At 43.0% G+C, this 19,740-nt stretch overlaps 1 non-coding gene across 1 annotated transcript; it reads right to left on the bottom strand.

The window, feature by feature from the left end:
* Positions 1 to 10,351: 10,351 nt before the first annotated feature.
* Positions 10,352 to 10,423, bottom strand: TRNAG-CCC (transfer RNA glycine (anticodon CCC)). Its single transcript has one exon. It is a non-coding gene; the product is annotated as a tRNA-Gly (tRNA).
* Between the last annotated feature and the right edge of the window lie 9,317 nt (positions 10,424 to 19,740).

Here is a 19,740-nt window from a genome sequence, read left to right as displayed (position 1 = left end):
AAGCCACTGTGGAAAATAGTGGTAGGTTTTCAAAAAGCTATGCATAGAGTTACCATATGACTCAGCAATTTTAACCCTATGTACCTAACCTGAGAGAACTGAAAAACCAGCGTTCAAATAAGAATTTGTATAGGCATGAACATAGCAGTATTATTCATGATAGCTAAAATGTGGGAACAACCCAAATTCCCATCTACTGATAGATGGGTAGACAAAGTGTGGTAGACAAAATAAATACAGTGAAATATTCAACTGTAAAAAAGGATGAAGTACTGAAACAGTTGTAACATAGATGAGCCTTGAAAACATTATGAACAAGTTCAAAAGGAGATCATATTGTGTGATTCCCCTTTTTTGAAAAGCCCAAAGTAGGTAAATTCAGAGACAGAAAATATGTTAGAGGTTGCAAAGGGATGGGGGAGAGAGAGGGGATGAGGGAATGAGGTATGGTGTCTCTTTTGGGGGGTGATAAAATGTGTTTTAGAGTTAGTGGTGATGGTTGCCTAACTCTGAACATACTAAACATGATTGAGGGAGTTCCCTGCTGGCCCAGTGGTTAGGATTCAGTGCTTTCGCTGCTGTGGGCCTGTGTTTGATCCCTGGTTGGGGAACTAAGAGCCCATAAGTCACATAGCATGGCCAAAAAGTTACAAATAATTAAAGAATAAAGAACCAAAAATAACTGACCTCTATACTTTAAACAGTGGATGAATTTTATGGTATGTGAATTATATTGCAGGGAAGAAAGAATGTGCTCAAAAAATGCAAATGAAAAAATAAACTAAAAATGGATAGGATTGTATGCCCCCCCAAATAAGTTTTCTTGTGTGTAAACTTAAAATATAATTTTTAAGTATGAAAGAATTTCAGGTTTCTTGTGGGCAGACCCTATGTCTGCATCAAACCGATAAATCCCAGAAAGCTGAATACATTGCTTTATGCTTAGTAGCTGTGGATTAAAGTAAATGATTATCAAATCCGAGTTATTTTCTTTGGGCAAGCATCAGCACATTTGGGGCAATTACTCTTAGATTTACGCAGTTTAGGGCTGACAAAAGGTTCCTGTTTCTCTGTAATTGACACGTCTTCAATTACAGCCAACGCACATTGACCTGCAAAGTCACTTTCCAAGGTGTTGCCAGCTGCCAACTCGGGTCAATGTACCCTAAGCCTTCCAGAGAAATAAACCTCCACCCACAACTTTCCTTCTATGCTATCTAGCCCAACTTCCTCATCTCCTCCCACAGTGGATTGTGACATGAACAAGAAATAAACTTTCATTGGGTCAAACCACTGAAATCTGCTGGTCTGTCTTTCTTATCAAGACCCTGAGTAAAAGGATGACAGACAGACTCAAAATGGGGCCATGAGGCTCTTGGGACTTCCTTGATGGTCCAGTGGTTAAGAATTTGCCTGCCAATGCAGGGTTCAATCCCTGGTCTAGGAACTGAGATCACACATGCCTCGGGGCAACAAAGCCTGTGTGATGCAATTAGAGAAGCTCGCATGCTTCTCTAGACAACAAACAAAAACCTCCAAGACTCTATTTAAAAAAATGGGACCCTTAAGGGAAACTTGGTAAAGGGACTATTTGTAAAGATGTGGCCAGGTAGGCAGGTAGGTACCCCAGGGCTGGGAATGACTAAGAGCCATTACACCTCCAGAGCCTGAGAGGCAAGAGGTACCAATAGAGGGATGACCAAATATCCACAACACAAGAATAGACCAATCTCCTCCCAAAAAAGAGAGGGGGGCGTTTTCTTTCAAAACCCACCTGCAACTTCCTCACCCCCAGAAGTAACCCTAACTCTGAATTCCTCACTGTTGGGACGTAGGAACCCAAAGGAGAAATCCGAGAGAGATCTTGCTATACAGGAGATGGCAAAGGTACCCACTGGCTGGAGGAAAACAAAGTCCTAAGTGAGTTGGCTGGGGGAGATGACAAAGGTCAATCTGATCTCATAGGAGGATTCAGACTTTGAAAAATGAAGCAAAGTAAGAGAGAAAGGGAAGCAGAAGGATGGCTTGGTTTGCAGTTCTTTGGGCAGAAAGAGTAAGGAAACCCAAGAATTGATGCTTTTGAACTGTGGTGTTGGAGAAGACTCTTGAGAGTCCCTTGAACAGCAAGGAGATCAAACCAATCCATCCTAAAGGAAATCAGTCCTGAAAATTCATTGGAAGGACTGATGCTGAAGCTGAAGCTCCAATTCTTTGGCCACCTGATGCGAAGAGCTGACTCATTGGAAAAGACCCTGATGCTGGGCAAGACTGAAGGTAGGAGAAGAAGGGGACAACAGAGGTTGAGATGGTTGGATGGCACCACCGGCTTGATGGACATGAGTTTGAGTAAGCTCTGGGAGTTGGTGATGGACACAGAAGCCTGGCATGCTGCAGTACATGGGGTCGCAAAGAGTCGGACACTGAACTGAGCTGAACTGAACTGAAGAAGGAAAAGGGAACGGGGGAGGGGAGAACCCAGGGAAATTCTCCTCCAGTTGCCCTGGTAACAGACTCCATCCCCACTCCTGGGATGAGTCAGGAGAGAAAACTCATGTAAATGAGGCAACAAGAATCGGGAGGGATCACAACTCACATGTGTTGCCTTGGCTCTGTCTTGGGGCAAATCAGGGGAGACTTTTGAAAAGGGTTTGTGACTCTGACCCACTCCCAGGCAGTAGGTTGTGGAATTGTATGTCTGTGATGGCTTCCCGCCGCTGTGTCTGCTTTGCTGCCTGGTGAACGCAGACTCCCCTTCCAGGCCCCTGGGTGGGTCAGCCTGACACTGGCTTGGCATCCTATGATCACATCAGCCAGGAGGCCATCCTCCAGGGACTGGGGCGTGGGCCTCATGCACTGAGACATTTAAGCCCTCGTTGGAGGAGACAGTGTGAAGCAGAGAAGAAACCCTGCATGGGAACTACAAGACCAGGGTTTATATCCCAGCCCAGCCTCCTATGTCTGGCTTTCAGGCATCATTTCAGCTCCTCTGGGCCTATAAAGTAGGCCTAATAAGTCCCAGCAAGGCTGTTCTTATTCAGAATGAACCAATTTTCTTTCTTTTTTTTGGGCTGATTTTTGGTTTCTTGAATGGCCCTTCTGGGGAGTGGACAGGGGATGGTTTAAAACTATATAGGCTCATCAAACACAAAGAGAAGGTTTATATGAAATCAGCAGATACAAATTTGGATACATGAAGGCACAGAGAAAATGTTCTTCAAACCTTAACCTTCCTACCCAGATGGCAAATTCCTCTCCATGAAGCACAGTCTGGTCTCTCTTGCTCTTTTTAAAAAATATCTATTTGGTTTTATTTATTTAGTTTTGACTGTGCTGAGTCTTCATTGCTGTGGGCTTTCTCTAGCTGCAGAGATTAGGGCTACTCTTTGTGGGCGTGCCCAGGCTTCTTGGTGCAGCGGCTTCTCTTGTTGTGGAGCACAGGCTTTAGTAGCTGTGGCACATGGGCTTAGCTGCTCTGTGGCGGCATGTGGATTCGTCCCGGACCAGGGATTGAACCTGTGGCCCCAGGCGGATTCTTAACCACTGTTCTACCAGGGAAGCCTCCGGTCTCTTAGGTAGAAATCAGTTCCTCCCTCCCCAAAGTTGAGTGATACTCAGCTGCCCACTTGGGACTTGAGTAAGTTACTGCTTTTCACCAACTTGTTTCCTCATCTGAAAGGTACTTAACTTCATAAGTGTTTCTTGCCTACTCCTGATGTTTCCCTCCACGTGGTGGAAGTTCATTTGCATTACACTCCTGGCCTTCCTCTGTCTGTCCACTTACTCTGTTCCAGAGAAGTTGGAATAACTCAGTTGCCTGGAAAGTTTGAAGGAGAATTCAAGTGTCTCCCCTCACCACCCACCCTCTTTTCCTTTGCTTTAGAGCTGATTCTTTCCCTTGGAATATATTTTCTGTTCTTCTAAGAACAGGTTCCCTGCCTAAGCCTGCCCCATCCAGCAAAGCAGCGACTGGGCAGCAAGGTTGTTAACTCTGGGCTTTTATATCTGATCCCATTATGGCTCTTATACCAAGCTGCCATTCTCCAATCTAGCCTATATTAGTGATAAAGGAGTCATTTAAAAAAATATATATTTATTTATCTATTTGTCTGCACTGGGTCTTAGTTGTGGCATGTGGGATCTAGTTCCCAGACCAAGGATTGAACCCAGGACCCCTGCATTAGGAGCTCGAAGTCTTAGTCACTGGACCACCAGTGGTGTGTGCTTAGTCACTCAGTCGTGTCTGACTCTGCAACCTCATGGACTGTAGCCCACCAGGCTCCTCTGTCCGTGGGAATTCTCTAGGCAAGAATACTGGAGTGGGTTGCCATGCCTCCTGCAGGGGATCTCCCTAACCCAGGGATCGAACCCAGGTATCCCATATTGCAGGCGGATTCTTTACCGTCTGAGCCACCAGGGAAGCCCAAGCCCCTAAAGGAGTTATTTTGATTGTCTATATGTTGTCTCCTTTGTCTTCTGTCTTAGTTCAGAACTCAGGTAGAAGGAGGGTTCTGTTATTTACAAAACAGAAACAGACTCAAAGACTTCGAAAACAAACCTGTGGTTTCCAAAGGGGAAAGAAGGGAGGGGAGGGATAAATCAGGAGATTGAGATTAACATACATACACTGCTACATATAAAATAGATAAGCAACATGGCACAGGGAACTCTACCCAACATTCTGTAACAACCTGCATGGGAAAGGAATCTGAAGAAGAAGGGAAATACGTATATGTATAACTGAACCACTTTGCTGTATGTCTGTGGAAGTTGGGCTTTCCTGGTGGCTCAGATGGTAAAGAATCTGCCTGCAATGCGGGAGACCTGGGTTCGATCCCTGGGTTGGGATAAATCAACCACAACCCAATGTAGAATATAAATTAAATTTAAAACAGAAGGTTCTGGAACTTCCCTGGTGGTGCAGTGGTTGAGACTCCGTGCTTCCAATGCAGGGGCATGGGTTCAATCCATGGTCAAGGATCTAGGGTCCCATGTGCTGTGAGGGGAGGCCAAAAGAAAAAAGAGTTCTGTTCATTGGCCCCGTGATGGGTTGTATTATTGTTCCAAAGATTTACTGTTTTTCCCTAGAGGAGATTATTCTCTCCACACTCCTAGAGTCAGGATGTGCATTTATTGAATGTAGTTAATGAATCACGTGCGTACAAGATGCTTACTCCTTGGCAGGAAAGTTATGACCAACCTAGATAGCATATTGAAAAGCAGAGACATTACTTTGCCAAAAAAGGTTCGTCTAGTCAAGGCTATGGTTTTTCCTGTGGTCATGTATGGATGTGAGAGTTGGACTGTGAAGGCTGAGCGCCGAAGAATTGATGCTTTTGAACTGTGGTGTTGGAGAAGACTCTTGAGAAGACTCCCCTTGGACTGCAAGGAGATCCAACCAGTCCATTCTGAAGGAGATCAGCCCTGGGATTTCTTTGGAAGGAATGATGCTAAAGCTGAAACTCCAGTACTTTGGCCACCTCATGTGAAGAGTTGACTCGTTGGAAAAGACTCTGATGCTGGGAGGGATTGGGGGCAGGAGGAGAAGGGGATGACAGAGGATGAGATGGCTGGATGGCATCACTGACTTGATGGACGTGAGTCTGAGTGAACTCCGGGAGTTGGTGATGGACAGGGAGGCCTGGCATGCTGCAATTCATGGGGTCGCAAAGAGTCGAACACGACTGAACGACTGATCTGATCTGACCATCCGTATTTGTCCTTTTTCTCTGCCACGAACCTGGCTTGTTCAGATATGAGCTGTTCTTGCAGCCTGGGATATGTGAGCATAGCGGAGTTGACCATAGAATAACACGTAAAGTGAGCACGAAATTGCCTTTACTTTTTTCTTTTGGTAAGCAACTGAGATTTATGGGTGGTTATTGTAATATTATAGCGAATAATGACCTGTACAAAAATTGGTACCTAGAAATATGAAAATCTAAAAATAAATTGCATTGGCAGTCATCGGAGATCCAGGAGAAAAATGGCAGTTTGTGTTGCACAGTGGCAAAACCTTTGTCAAAACTATCACCTGAACTAACTGGGAAGGAAGTTGACTTAGCTAATGAATTTTTGGCTTTGGGATAAAGAAATGAGAAGACAGAATTTGGGGCCGTGACTAGGTTTCTCTCGGTTGCATCTGACACATATTCATGAAGCTAACTAAATTTTTGAGAAAGTTGTAGCATCAAAAGAACCATCCATCTGAACTAAAACAGAAGTATTTCAGTGTTTGAAATAATCCTGGGACGCGTCAACATTCTAAGGCAAGAAGGAAACTGAGAACGCTACTCAGCTTCCACAGAGAACTTGTGGTCCAAAGTTTACTTCAGATAAGGCCGGTGGGTGTAATGGTGTAGACAGAGCTTCTTCAAGAGCAAATTCAAGAGCCGCAGGGAACAATGGACTAGGGAGACCCTTCCAGAGACAGAAACAATACCCAAAGAATTTTCCCCAAACCCAGGCCGGCAGCCTTCCATCTTTCTCCTGTTTGAGTGGGAGTGTATACCATGATTAACCCTTCCTGTTCTGCCATTGTGTGTTGGTGAGTATTGGGTTAGGAGGAAGTCCAGACATCAAGGAATTTCCCCCTATCCCAGTTAGGGAACTTTTGCCAGGAGGATTTTAGAAATGGCTTAATAAAATGCTATTTGATTATGAAATGAAATTTAAAAATCATCTTCTTTGGGCAAACATGAGCAACTTTAGGGCAAATATTGTTCCACTCTCGTGGCCCAGTGCTAACAAGAGGTTCACATTTCTCAGTTACCTTCACTGACATGAACACATGTTGACCTGGATCCGGGTCTGAGATGCTGCCAACCAAGGTCACCATCCCTTACAGAGAAACAAACTCTCAATCTGACTGTGTCCCAACCACAACTTCTCCTATACATTTTGATCCAACTTCCTCTTCCTTTACCTTCTTTCCAGCTGCAACTGAATTTCTCAACACACACACATACACAGATACACAGACACTCACACCCTTATCACAATCCCTTGACAACTCCCCAAACCAAAACACACACACACACACACACATACACACACACACACACCTATCTCAATCCCTTGACAATTCCCCAGACCAAAACATACACACACACACACTCACACACACAAGCACAAACACAAACACACACACAAACACACCCCTATCTCAATCCTTTGAGAATTCCCCAGAGCAAAATGTTCCCTTTCCACTAGAGTTCAGCTCTGTGGTAAACCTCAACTCTGCTGACAGCCTAAATTTAGATAAACTTCATTCTTGCTAAAGAGTTGAGAATTCCTGTCCACAAAGAGAACCCATCTTTATTTCACAGGAAGTCCTCTTTGAATCATGGGCAGAAGCACCAGGCTCTTCAAGGCTGCCCTCTATATGGACAGGCTGGGAGAGAATGTCCAATCAGAACAGACTTGGCCAATAGTGAGCAGAGCTTGTTATTTTTACTCTAAGCTCTTTGCTTTAGACATCTTTGCCACAAGCATTTTCCCTGCAAACATTTTCAACTTATTTATTTTTTTTGCCACATAGGGCTACTCACTGGAAAATACCCTGATGGTGGGAAAGATTGAGGGCAGGAGGAGAAGGGGGCGACAGAGGCTGAGATGGTTGGATGGCATTACTGACTCAATGGACATGAGTTTGAGCAAAGTCCGGGAGATGGTGAAGGACAGAGAAGTTTGGTGTCTACAGTCCACGGAGGTCACAAAGGCTTGGACGTGACTGAGAGACTGAAAAAGAACAAATTTGTCATCAGGCAATTTTGCTGTAAAAGATAAAACAGTGCAAAATGAAAGAGGGACATTAAAAAGGACACCCTGAAACACGAAAACTGAATAACAAAATCCAACTAAAAAAACTTTATTGCAAAATACAAAACACTTGAATGAATTGAACATGTGTGTAAGTTTGTGACAAAACTGCACAAATAAGTTATTCGGGATTGTGCCTAAACCCTTGTCTCTCATAGTGTCACGTACGTCGTTCATAGCATCATGCATTTTTCTGCTTGTTGATTCGTATTCTCATTATACTTTTTTTTCCTTTTTCACTAAAATTTCTATTTTCAAGGGAGGTGTCAGTTTCCAGACGCTGGGGTGTGTGTTTGTAACAGCTCCAGACTGCACTGGGAAAGCCTCTGCACTGTTTTTGTTCTTGCTGTGTTGTCCATATCCGGGATGATAGATGTTCCAAAGTTCTGTGGGAAATGGGGGTTCAACTCTGAGCCTTTAAGGCCCTCAGCCTCTTTTTCCTCCAACATGGTATATTTAAAAATAAGAAACCAGCTGTTGGGGAACTCCTTGGTGGCCCAGTGTCTAGGACTCTGCTTTCGCTGCTGAGGGCACGCAAGTTCAAGCCCCGGTTGGGGAACAAAGATCCCACAAGCTTTGAGTGGGGGAGAAGAAAAAAAAATCCCAGCTCTTGGGGCCAATCATTGTCATCGATCAGCTTGATAAAGCCATCAGTTAACATCATTAACTGGAAGAAATACTAACACATTTCAGCCAATTGAAACCGAAGCATCACCAGTTACTGTAAGTCCCCTATATACAAACTGTCAAGTTCTGAACTTTTCAAAGAAGCAGATGTGCCTCTGTATGCCAGCTGTTGTACTATTGTACTTTCCAAGATACTCTAAGATTAAAAAATGTTTTCTTTATTTTTTGTTTGTTTTTTATGTATATATTATTTGTTTGAAAACTATTATAAACCTATTATAGTACAGTATATATAGCTGATTGTATTAGTTGGGTATCTAGGCTAACTTCGTTGGACTTACAAACAAATTGGACTTAACGAACATGCTCTCAGGACAGAACTCATTTGTATGTAGGGGACTTACTGTATTTTATCTTTCAAAGCCAATTAGCGATGTGGCGGCTTCCTGGATGGCTCAGTGGTAAAGAATCTGCCTGCCAATGCAGGTTTGATCTCTGAGTTGGGGAGATTCCCTGGAAGAGGAAATGGGCACCCATTCCAGCATTCTTGCCTGGGAAATCCCATGGACAGATTTCCATGGGAAGTCTGGTTGGATACAGTTCATGGGGTCACAAAGAGTTGGAGATACTGTGACTGAGCACACACAGGTGTGTGGTGAAAATGTTTGTAGCAAAAATGTTTGTGGCAAAGATGTCGACAGCAAAGATGCTTGAAGGCGAAATTACCTAGAACCGTTTCGAGGATAGATAGAATTCTGACCGCGTCTGGCAGGTGTGACACTGGTCAGTGATAAGTTCTCCTTACTAGAAAGGAAGCCTAACTTTCCACTCTGGGCCCAAGCTACCAACACGTCAGTACTGCTCTTTGGGCCCAAACATGGACACTGAGACACAGAGCTCAGGCGCACAAGGGGAGGGAGGCCTGGCCTAGTGAAATAAAGCTATTTTCTGATCACATAGCTATTTTCTGGATGGCATCACCGACACAATGGACTCGGGTTTGGGTAGACTCCGGGAGTTGGTGATGGACAGGGAGGCCTGGTGTGCTGCGGTTCATGGGGTCGCAAAGAGACGGACACAACTGAGCGACTGATCTGAACTGAAAGCTAAAGTAACACATCTGTTGAACATCTACTTTGTTCTACAAGGTTTTTCTGTGTATTGAGTCTAGCAGGAGGCTCCAAGCTGGTGAAAAACCAGTCCCCACAGCAGAGCTGAAATGAAAATAAAGATCTCATTACTCTGACTCAGTACTAAGGAAGTGTCCTTTATCAGCGTCAGTGGGAGCTGTGTTTCCTCTGGAAGGGGTAGAAATTTCACTGTAAGACAACCTGGAAAGAGGCCAGTCCTTGGACAGTAAATGGTGGTGGGGGGTTGGGGAGACAGGGCTCGGACTGATGGAGAGCAAAGGTCTCTCTCTGTTCCCTGGCCTCAGGCCCGCTGAACCTACGCTCTGAGGCTCAGGCAATGGAATGGTTCATTTTATGTGTCAACTTGGTCAGGCTAAGATGCCCAGGTGTTGGTTGAACACCTGTCTAGATGTGGCTGCGGAGGTATTTTTTAGAGGTGGTTAAGGGAGGGATTGGGGCAGGAGGAAAAGGGGACGACAGAGGATGAGATGCCTGGATGGCATCACTGGCTCGATGGACGTGAGTCTGAGTGAACTCCGGAAGATGGTGATGGACAGAGAGGCCTGGCGTGCTGTGATTCATGGGGTCGCAAAGAGTCAGACATGACTGAGTGACTGAACTGAACTGAACATTTAAAAAAATACTTATTTACTTTTATTTGTTTATTTGGCCGCACCGGCTCCTAGTGGCGGCACTGGGATGTCCGGTCTCTGCTGCAGCATGCAGGATCTTTAGCTGCAGCATGGGAACTCTTAGTTGCGGCATGTGGGATCTAGTTCCCTGACCAGGGATCGAACCTGGGCCCCTGCCTTGGGAGTGCAGAGTCTTAACCACTGGACCACCAGGGACATCCCTAGCCATGATTAACATTTAAATCAGTGACTGAATAAAGCAGATCGTTCTTTGTAATGTGATGTTGCTGTTCATTTGCTAAGTCGTGTCCAACTGTGTGACCCCATGGACTGCAGCGCACTGGGCTTCCCTGTCCTTCACCATCTCCTGAGTTTGCTCACTCATGTCCATTGAATCAATGATGCTCTCTAGCCATCACATCTCTCTGTCATCCCCTTCTCCTCTTGCCCTCAATCTTTCCCAGCATCAGGGTCTTTTCCAGTGAGTCAGCTCTTTGCATTATAATGTGATGGGCATCATCCAATCAGTTGAAGGCCTTAAGAGCAAAGCCTGAGGATTCTGGGAAAGAAGGAACTCTCCTTGCAATACACAAATCCTCTCTGAGCTTTCCGTCTGCTGCCCTGTGAAACTTCAGCTTGACACTGTGACATCAGCCTGAACTTCCAGCCTGCCATCTTGTCCTACAGATTTTGGACTTGTACAGTCATGTGAGCCAATTCCTCAAAATAAATCTCTATCTCTGTTTATATAGCTATAGATAAAAACACTCTATTGTTCTGTTTCTCTGAGAATCCTGATTAATGCACACAATTTCTCCAGAAACCAGCTCCTGCGAGGGCTGAGGCTGGGAGTTGGGCAAGAATGGAGTTGGAAAGGAGGCTATGGGTGGATTGACCCCTGTGGATTTGGGCTGCCGTCCCTTCCAAGGCTCAGCTGGGAGGGCGTGGATCAGGGTCAGCAGATGATGGCTTGTGAGCCAAATCCCTTGCAGGCCACTGTGTGCAGCCCATGGAGTTAAGATGGGGTTTTCCATGTTTCAAAGGCTGTCAAAACAAACAATCAGTCAAAAAGAATATGTGACACAGATTGTCCGTGGCCCACAGTGCCTAAAACATTTATTATTTGACCTTTTACAAAAGCAAATCTGCAGACCCTGCTATGGATTATTATCCATTAATGTCCAATATACTATTTTTAAATGCTTATTCATTTATTTTATTTTTGGCTCTTCTTTGCTGCATGGGCTTTTCTCTAGTTGCAGAGAGCAGAAGCTACTCTAGTTGAGGTGTGAGGGCTTCTCATTGCAGTGACGTCTCTTGTTGTGGAGCAAGGGGTCTTGGGCACTTGGGCTTCAGTAGTTGGGGCTCCTGGGCTCTGGGGCACAGGCTCAATAGTTGTGGCGCTCGGGCTTAGTTGCTCCGAGGCATGTGGGATCTTCCCAGACCAGGAATCAACACCATGTCTCCTGCATTTGCAGGCGGATTCTTTACCAGGGAAGCCCAACGTTCAATATACATAGTTTTGTTAGATGTTACAGTATGATCCCAGCTGCTCTGTGGGGAACTGAGAGATATATGGGGTCAAAGAAAAACTGTATCTTCTCCGGGAGTCAGAGAGCTGAGAGCTGTGGAGAATACTGTCAGAAAAGGGGAGCCAGGGCATGGTCATCTCATAAGACACAGATGTGGTCAGAAGGCCAGAGGGCAAGAAACTGAGAAATTCACCTGAGTCATGAGAAGCAGCCCTTGAGGAACACACAGAAATGAAAGGTGAATAATATGAGGGGAACTGGGTCCCTGTATTGGTAAAGCAGGCTCTAGGTAAATCTCATTTGGGGGTGTTTAACGAAGTTAATGGACTTCACTGGGGGACTTTTGAACTTTTTAAAAAGTGTTTATTGAATTTGTTACAATGCTGCTTCTGTTTTATGTTCTGATGTTTTGGCCTGCAGGCATGTGGGTGGGGTCTTAGTTCTATGAGCAGGGATCAAACCTGCACCCCCTATATTGGAAGGCGAAGTCTTAACCACTGGACCACCAGGGAAGTCCCTGAATTTACCTTTTTTGTGGATGGAAGATCAGAATTATTCAGCACGAAAACCAGGTTGGTAAAGTGAGGTGGTTGATGGGCAAGGACTCGAAGCCAAATGGTTTGGTTGGTTTCGAGTCACCCAGGCTCTGCAGAAATATTCAGACGTAGTTCTGCTCCAGGAATAAGGATCTCTTTCTAATGATGAGATCCTCTTGTTCATCACAGAAATACAGCTTAAATGTTAGGATATAACAAGACCACACCAAGTTCTTCTGAAGAAGCCTAAAATAAAGAGTCTTTTTCCCAACTTGAATATAGAAACTTTTAGGGAGAATGATGCTTGTTTATAATATTATACTTGTACTATTTATAAAATATTATTTATTAATGTAGGTATATGCTCATTTTTAAAACTGCATGTTATAATGTATATATATAGCAATTTATTAATTTGCAAATATTGGACTTCCCACTCTCTGATTTCATGAAACTAATTTTTCCAAATGCCTTCCTGAATCTTTGACACCAGTGGCTTTATTATTACTGAAATCCTCCTCATAAATGCACACACACACACACACACACACACACACACCTTTCTATTTCAGAACATTTTAAACTTGTATCACATCAAGAGAACAGTACAGTGAAACCTCAAGTACCCATCATTAGCTCCAGTCATTAAGAGTGCCTGGACAATCTCGTTTTCTTTGTGTTCACCTGTTCATCTCTCCCATATCATCTTTTTCTCTTTTAAAAATTGAGATAAGGGCTTCCCTGGTGGTCCAAAGGTTAAGAATGCGCCTGTCAATGCAGTGGACACAGGTTCAATCCCTGGTCCAGGAAGATTCCACATGCCATGGGGCAAGCAGGCCCAATGCCACAGCTGCTGAGCCCATGTACCCTAGAGCCCGGGCTCTGAAACAAGAGAAACCACTGCAGTGAACACCGCCTCGCCTGAGCACCACAGCGAAGAGTAGCCCCCGCTTGCCACAACTCGGGAAGCTCACACAGAGCACCAGAGACCTGCTGCTGCTGCTGCTGCGTCGCTTCAGTCGTGCCCGACTCTTAGCAACCCCATGGACTGCAGCCTACCAGGCTCCTCCGTTCATGGGATTTTCCAGGCAAGAGAACTGGAGTGGGGTGCCATTGCCTTCTCCAACCAAAGACCTAGCACAGCCATAAATAAATATCTTAGAAATTGAGGTAAAGATTACATAAGATTAACCGTTGTGAAGTGTATACAATTCAGTGGCATTGGATATATTCACAATGTACAACCACGCATTCTGTCTAGCTTCAAACTGTTTTCATCAGCCCCAGATAAACTCCTTACTCCCATTAAGCAGTCTCACCATTAACCACTAATCTGCTGTCTGTCTCTTTGGGTTTACTTTTCTGAATATTTCATACAATATGTGATCTTTTGTGTTTTGCTTCTTTACGTCTTTAATAAATAAAGCTTTTGGGGATAATATAATTATAAAGGCAGTCTTCATTATGATATAATCATAATGACTACTACAACATCTTTCAAAATCAACAAGTTTTTAGAATCTCGTAAGTTATCAGTTTTCTCAGTTATCTCAAAAATATCTTTTTATCATTGATTTGTTCCAGTGAGACCCCTGAATAGGCCCACACAGTACACTCAGTTGCAATGCTTCTTAGGTCTCTCTTTCTTATAATATTTCATCTTCATGTAGTTGCATTTATTATAGAAAAGAATATACTGACTAAGAATGCTACTGGAATTCCATCACCTCCACTAGCTTTGTTCGTAGTGATGCTTTCTAAGGCCCACTTGACTTCACATTCCAGGATGTCTGGCTCTAGGTGAGTGAACACACCATCGTGATTATCTTGGTCATAAAGATCTTTTTTGTACAATTCTTCTGTGTATTCTTGCCACCTCTTCTTAATATCTTCTGCTTCTGTTAGATCTATACCATTTCTGTCTTTTATCAAGCCCATCTTTGCATGAAATGTTCCCTTGGTATCTCTAATTTTCTTGAAGAGATCTCTAATCTTTCCCATTCTGTTGTTTTCCTCTATTTCTTTGCATTGATCACTGAGGAAGGCTTTCTTATCTCTTCTTGCTATTCTTTGGAACTCTGCATTCAGATGCTTATATCTTTCCTTTCCTCCTTTTCTTTTCACTTCTCTTCTTTTCGCAGCTATTTGTAAGGCCTCCTCAGACAGCCATTTTGCTTTTTTGCATTTCTTTTCCATGGGGATGGTCTTGATCCCTGTCTCCTGTACAATGTCTCCCAAAGAAAGGCAATGCCAAAGAATGCTTAAACTACCACACAATTGCACTCATCTCACACGCTAGTAAAGTAATGCTCAAAATTCTCCAAGCCAGGCTTCAGCAATACATAAACCGTGAACTTCCAGATGTTCAAGCTGGATTTAGAAAAGGCGGAGGAACCAGAGATCAAATTGCCAACATCTGCTAGATCATCGAAAAAGCAAGAGAGTTCCAGAAAAACATCTATTTCTGCTTTATTGACTGTGCCAAAGCTTTTGACTGTGTGCATCACAATAAACTGTGGAAAATGCTGAAAGAGATGGGAATACCAGACCACCTGACTTGCCTCTTGAGAAACCTATATGCAGGTCAGGAAGCAACAGTTAGAACCAGACATGGAACAACAGACTGGTTCCAAATAGGAAAAGGAGTCCGTCAAGGCTGTATATTGTCACCCTGCTTATTTAACTTATATGCAGAGTACATCATGAGAAACGCTGGGCTGGAAGAAGCACAAGCTGGAATCAAGATTGCCGGGAGAAATATCAATAACCTCAGATATGCAGATGACACCACCCTTATGGCAGAAAGTAAAGAGGAACTAAAAAGCCTCTTGATGAAAGTGAAAGAGGAGAGTGAAAAAGCTGGCTTAAAGCTCAACATTCAGAAAATGAAGATCATGGCATCTGGTCCCATCACTTCATGGGAAATAGATGGAGAAACAGTGGAAACAGTGTCAGACTTTATTTTTTTGAGCTCCAAAATCACTGCAGATGGTAATTGCAGCCATGAAATTAAAAGACACTTACTTCTTGAAAGAAAGGTTATGACCAACCTAGATAGCATATTGAAAAGCAGAGACATTACTTTGCCAACAAAGGTCTGTCTAGTCAGGGCTATGGTTTTTCCTGTGGTCATGTATGGATGCAAGAGTTGGACTGTGAAGAAAGCTGAGTGCCGAAGAATTGATGCTTTTGAACTGTGATGTTGAGAAGACTCTTGAGAGTCCCTTTGGACTGCAAGGAGATCCAACCAGTCCATTCTGAAGGAGATCAGCCCTGGGTGTTCTTTGAAAGGAATGATGCTAAAGCGGAAACTCCAGTCCTTTGGCCACCTCATGCGAAGAGTTGACTCATTGAAAAAAACTCTGATGCTTGGAGGGCTTGGGGGCAGGAGGAAAAGGGGATGACAAAGTATGAGGTGGCTGGATGGCATCACTGACTCGATGGATGTGAGTTTGACTGAACTTCGGGAGATGGTGACGGACAGGGAGGCCTGGCGTTCTGTGATTCATGGGGTCGCAAAGAGTCGGACACGACTGAGCGACTGAACTGAACTGAACTGAAGAATACTACTTCCTCCACTCTTACATTTCATGCAACAATTTTATTCCAACACAGCAGTGCTTCTTAAGTCTCTTTTACTCTCTCTCTTTCTTACAATCCTTAACTTCCATGTAGCTGCACCCTTCATAGGAAAGAATATACTGATCAAGAATACTGCTTCCCTCACTCTCACAGTTCATGCAACAGTTTTATTCCAACGTGTGTATATCTAGAGCAGTATTTTGAATCTTTCAGGAGGGTAGCTGCAGTACATCCACAGCACATACATATTTAGGATGTCTCAGGGTTTTAATAGAGCGCTTTTGGAAACTGTGTATGATGTCATCGTTGGAAATCTTATCACAAGCCAGAAGCAACCATCTGTGACATCTACAAAACTTCCATACTGTTTATTTTTGCAATATTTTTATCGCTAAGTACTGTATTGCTTTTGTCTTCCTTTGTATTATGGAATATTTTAAACATGTGCAAAAATAGAGAGAAGAGCAGAGTGAGCTTTTATTTACTCACCACCCAGCTCAACAATCATCAGTTTATGACATCAAACTTCATATGTGTGTCTTTCCATTTCACCCCCTCTCCAGTCTGTAGTGTCTTGAGGCCATTCCCAGACATCATATCATTTCAGCTGTAAATATTGTGTAAAAAATATAAGGACTCTCTTTAAAAGCACAACTATAATACCATTATAGCTAAAAAAATTATTAATTCATTAATGTTACTAAATGTCCAGTCCATGTCCAATTTATCCAATTACTCCATAATATTTTTTTAACAGTTGGTTTATCAATATTTTAACAAGGTACATACATAAGTGGTTGATATGTCTTTTTTGGGAGAAGTAAAGATTTTTTAAAATTAATCTTTATTGGAATATAGTTGATTTACAATGTGTGTTAGTTTCTGCTGTACAGCAAAGTGAATCAGTTATACATATACATATATCCACTCTTTCTTAGATTCTATTCCCATGTATTGAGTAGAGTTTCCCATGCTATACAGTAGGTTCTTGTTAAATATCTATTTTATATATAGTGTGTGTATGTCAATCCCATCATCCTAATTTATTCCTCCCCACCTCTCCCTTTCACGCAGATGTTTTCTGCATCCGTGCCTCCATTTCTGTTTTGTAAACAGGCCCATTTGTACCATTTTTTTTAGATTCTACATATAAGCAATATCATATGATATTTGTCTTTCTCTGACTTCGCGTGACAATCTCTAGGTCTGTTCATGTCTCTGCAAATAATTAATCATCCCTGAATGTCATCAGATGGCCAGTCTGTGTGTCAGATTTCCCCAGTTAGCCCTTAATCTAGATGCATCCATGCATATATCTTTTACAGTTGGTTTATTTGAATCAGTATCTAAGCAAGGTCCACACATCGCAGTGGTGATGTGCCTTTTAAGTCTCTTCTTCCTTCAACTACTGTTTGTCCTCCCTCTTTCTTTATTTTTTTTCCCTTGGAATTCGTTGCTTGAAGAGACTGGGTTGTTGACCCCGTAAAGTTCCTACATGGCAGATCGACTACCTGGGGTACTATTAATATTTAATGTATCCCTCTGTCCCCTCTAGTTCCAGGAAACCTATGGTTAGTGGCTTAATCTGTTTCGGCTTTAAGTGTTTTGCAAAGACTACTTCCTGGGGTCACTGTGACCTTCCATTAGGAGGAATCTCATGCCCCTGTTTTTCTCTCTCTTTGTGATATCGAACGAAATGATTTTTGCCTGGATCCATTATTTCATTAAGAGGTTGAAAAATGGAACATTATGATCTCATCATCTCTGTCTTATTTATTAGTTGAAATTCATGGAGGGGAAGGTTCCCTTGGCAACTACTCGGTTGCCCTGGATACAGTTTGCACAGGAAAGCCAGATTAATTACTTGATTCATTTTTTTTTTTTTCCCTTTAGTTTTCTGGGTGAGTTTTTTCCTTTTTTCCTCATCCCTGAAATGACTGTTGGGGGTTGAATTGTATCCCACTGCCCAAAAGATATGTTCAAGTTCTAACCCCCCAAACCTTGTCCAGTCTTTAGTCAGTGAGGCCCTCTTCACTTGGACTCCTGCTCCCCTTTAGCACAATTGCGGTCATCTTTGCTTTTGTGCTTATCTTGGATATTTCCGATCCCAGAACTGAAATAAGTCATTTTCTTCAAAGTTCTCTGGTTTCTTTAGTGGGAAATAGTATTTAGAGACCACATTCTGGGCCTCTTAGGATTGCTCATTGCTACCGTAAGTGGTCATTTTTCTGGGCCTTTTCAGTGGACAGAGCTAGGAAATATGAATTTATTTTTCTTTTTTCTTTATCAAAGAATAAAATCTTTACGGATAGAACAGTTGGTCTTATGATTTTCCTAGTACCACACATATTTCAAAAAATATATACAGACAGCTATGATTATTATTGTTATCAACTTCAGATATGCAGAGGATACCACTCTAAGGGCAGAAAGCGAAGAAGAACTAAAGAGCCTCATGATGAGGGTGACAGAGGAGAGTGAAAATGCTGGTTTGAAAATCCATATTCAAAAATGAAGATCATGGCCACTAGTTCCATCACTTCGCAGCAAATAGATGGTGAAAAAGTGGAAACAGTGATAGATTTCATTGTCTTGGGCTCCAAAATCACTGTGGATGGTGACTGCAGCCACAAAATTAAAAGATGCTTGCTCCTTGGAAGAAAAGCTATGACAAACCTGGATAGTGTATTAAAAAGCAGAGACATCACTTTGCCAACAGAGGTCTGTATAGTCAAAGCTGTGGTTTCTCCAGTAATCACCTAGGGATGTGAGAGTTAGAGGTAGAGAAGGCTGAGCACTGAAGAATTGATACACTGAAACATGTATAATGTTTCAAACTGTGGTGCTGCAGAAGACTCTTGAGAGTCCCTTGGACAGCGAGAAGATCAAACCAGTCAATCCTAAAGGAAGTCAACCCTGATTATTCATTGGTAGGACTGATGTTGAAGCTGAAGTTCCAATACTTTGGCCACCTGATATGAAGAGCTGACTCACTGGAAAAGACCCTGATGCTGGGAAAGATTGAGGGCAAGAGGAGAAGGGGGTGACAGAAGATGAGATGATTGGATGGCATCACCAACTCAATAGACATGAGTTTGAGCAAACTCCAGGAGATAGTAAAGGACAGCGAAGCCTAGCAGGCTGCAGTCCATGGAGTCAAAAAGAGTCAGACACGACTGAGCACCTGAGTAACAATATTCAATTACATGGGTGTTTGTTGTCGTTGAGTCACTAAGTCATGTCTGACTCTTTGTGACCCCATGGACTATAGCCCACCAGGCTCCTCTGTCCATGGGATTTCCCAGGCAAGAGTACTGGAGTGGGTTGCCATTTCCTCCTCCATGGGATCTTTCTGATCCAGGGATCGTGTTTGCATCTCTTCCTTGGCAGAAGGATTCTTTACCACTGAGCCACATGGGAATCCCTACTACATTTTATTTAACGATTCATCAGTTGATAGGTGTTGGGTTGTTTCCACTTTGGAGCTATTATAAATAATGCTCTAAACATTATGTCAAAGTTTTGCGTTGATGTATGTCTTCATTTCTCTTGGTTATATACCTTAGAGAAAAATTGCTGGGTTGTATGCTTGACCTTTTGAAGAACTGCCAGACTATTTTCCAAAACGGCTGTGCCATTTTACGTTGGTACCAGCACTGCATGAAGGTCCCATTTTCCCCACATCCCCATAACACCTATTTTTATCTGTGTTTTTGATTAGGACCATTACAGTCGGTATAAAGTGCTATCTCACTGTGGTTTTGAATTGCATTTCTCTCATGACTAATGATGTTGGGCATCTTATCACATGCTTATCAGTCATTTCAGTACCTTATTTGGAAAAACATCTGTTCAGATCCTTTGTCTATTTTTAATCAGGTTA

This window comes from Bubalus kerabau, chromosome 23 (assembly GCF_029407905.1).
Source record: "Bubalus kerabau isolate K-KA32 ecotype Philippines breed swamp buffalo chromosome 23, PCC_UOA_SB_1v2, whole genome shotgun sequence".
Taxonomy (NCBI): Eukaryota; Metazoa; Chordata; class Mammalia; order Artiodactyla; family Bovidae; genus Bubalus; species Bubalus kerabau.
The sequence above is the reverse complement of the archived record's forward strand: the minus strand, read 5'-3'. Positions and strand labels throughout refer to the sequence as shown.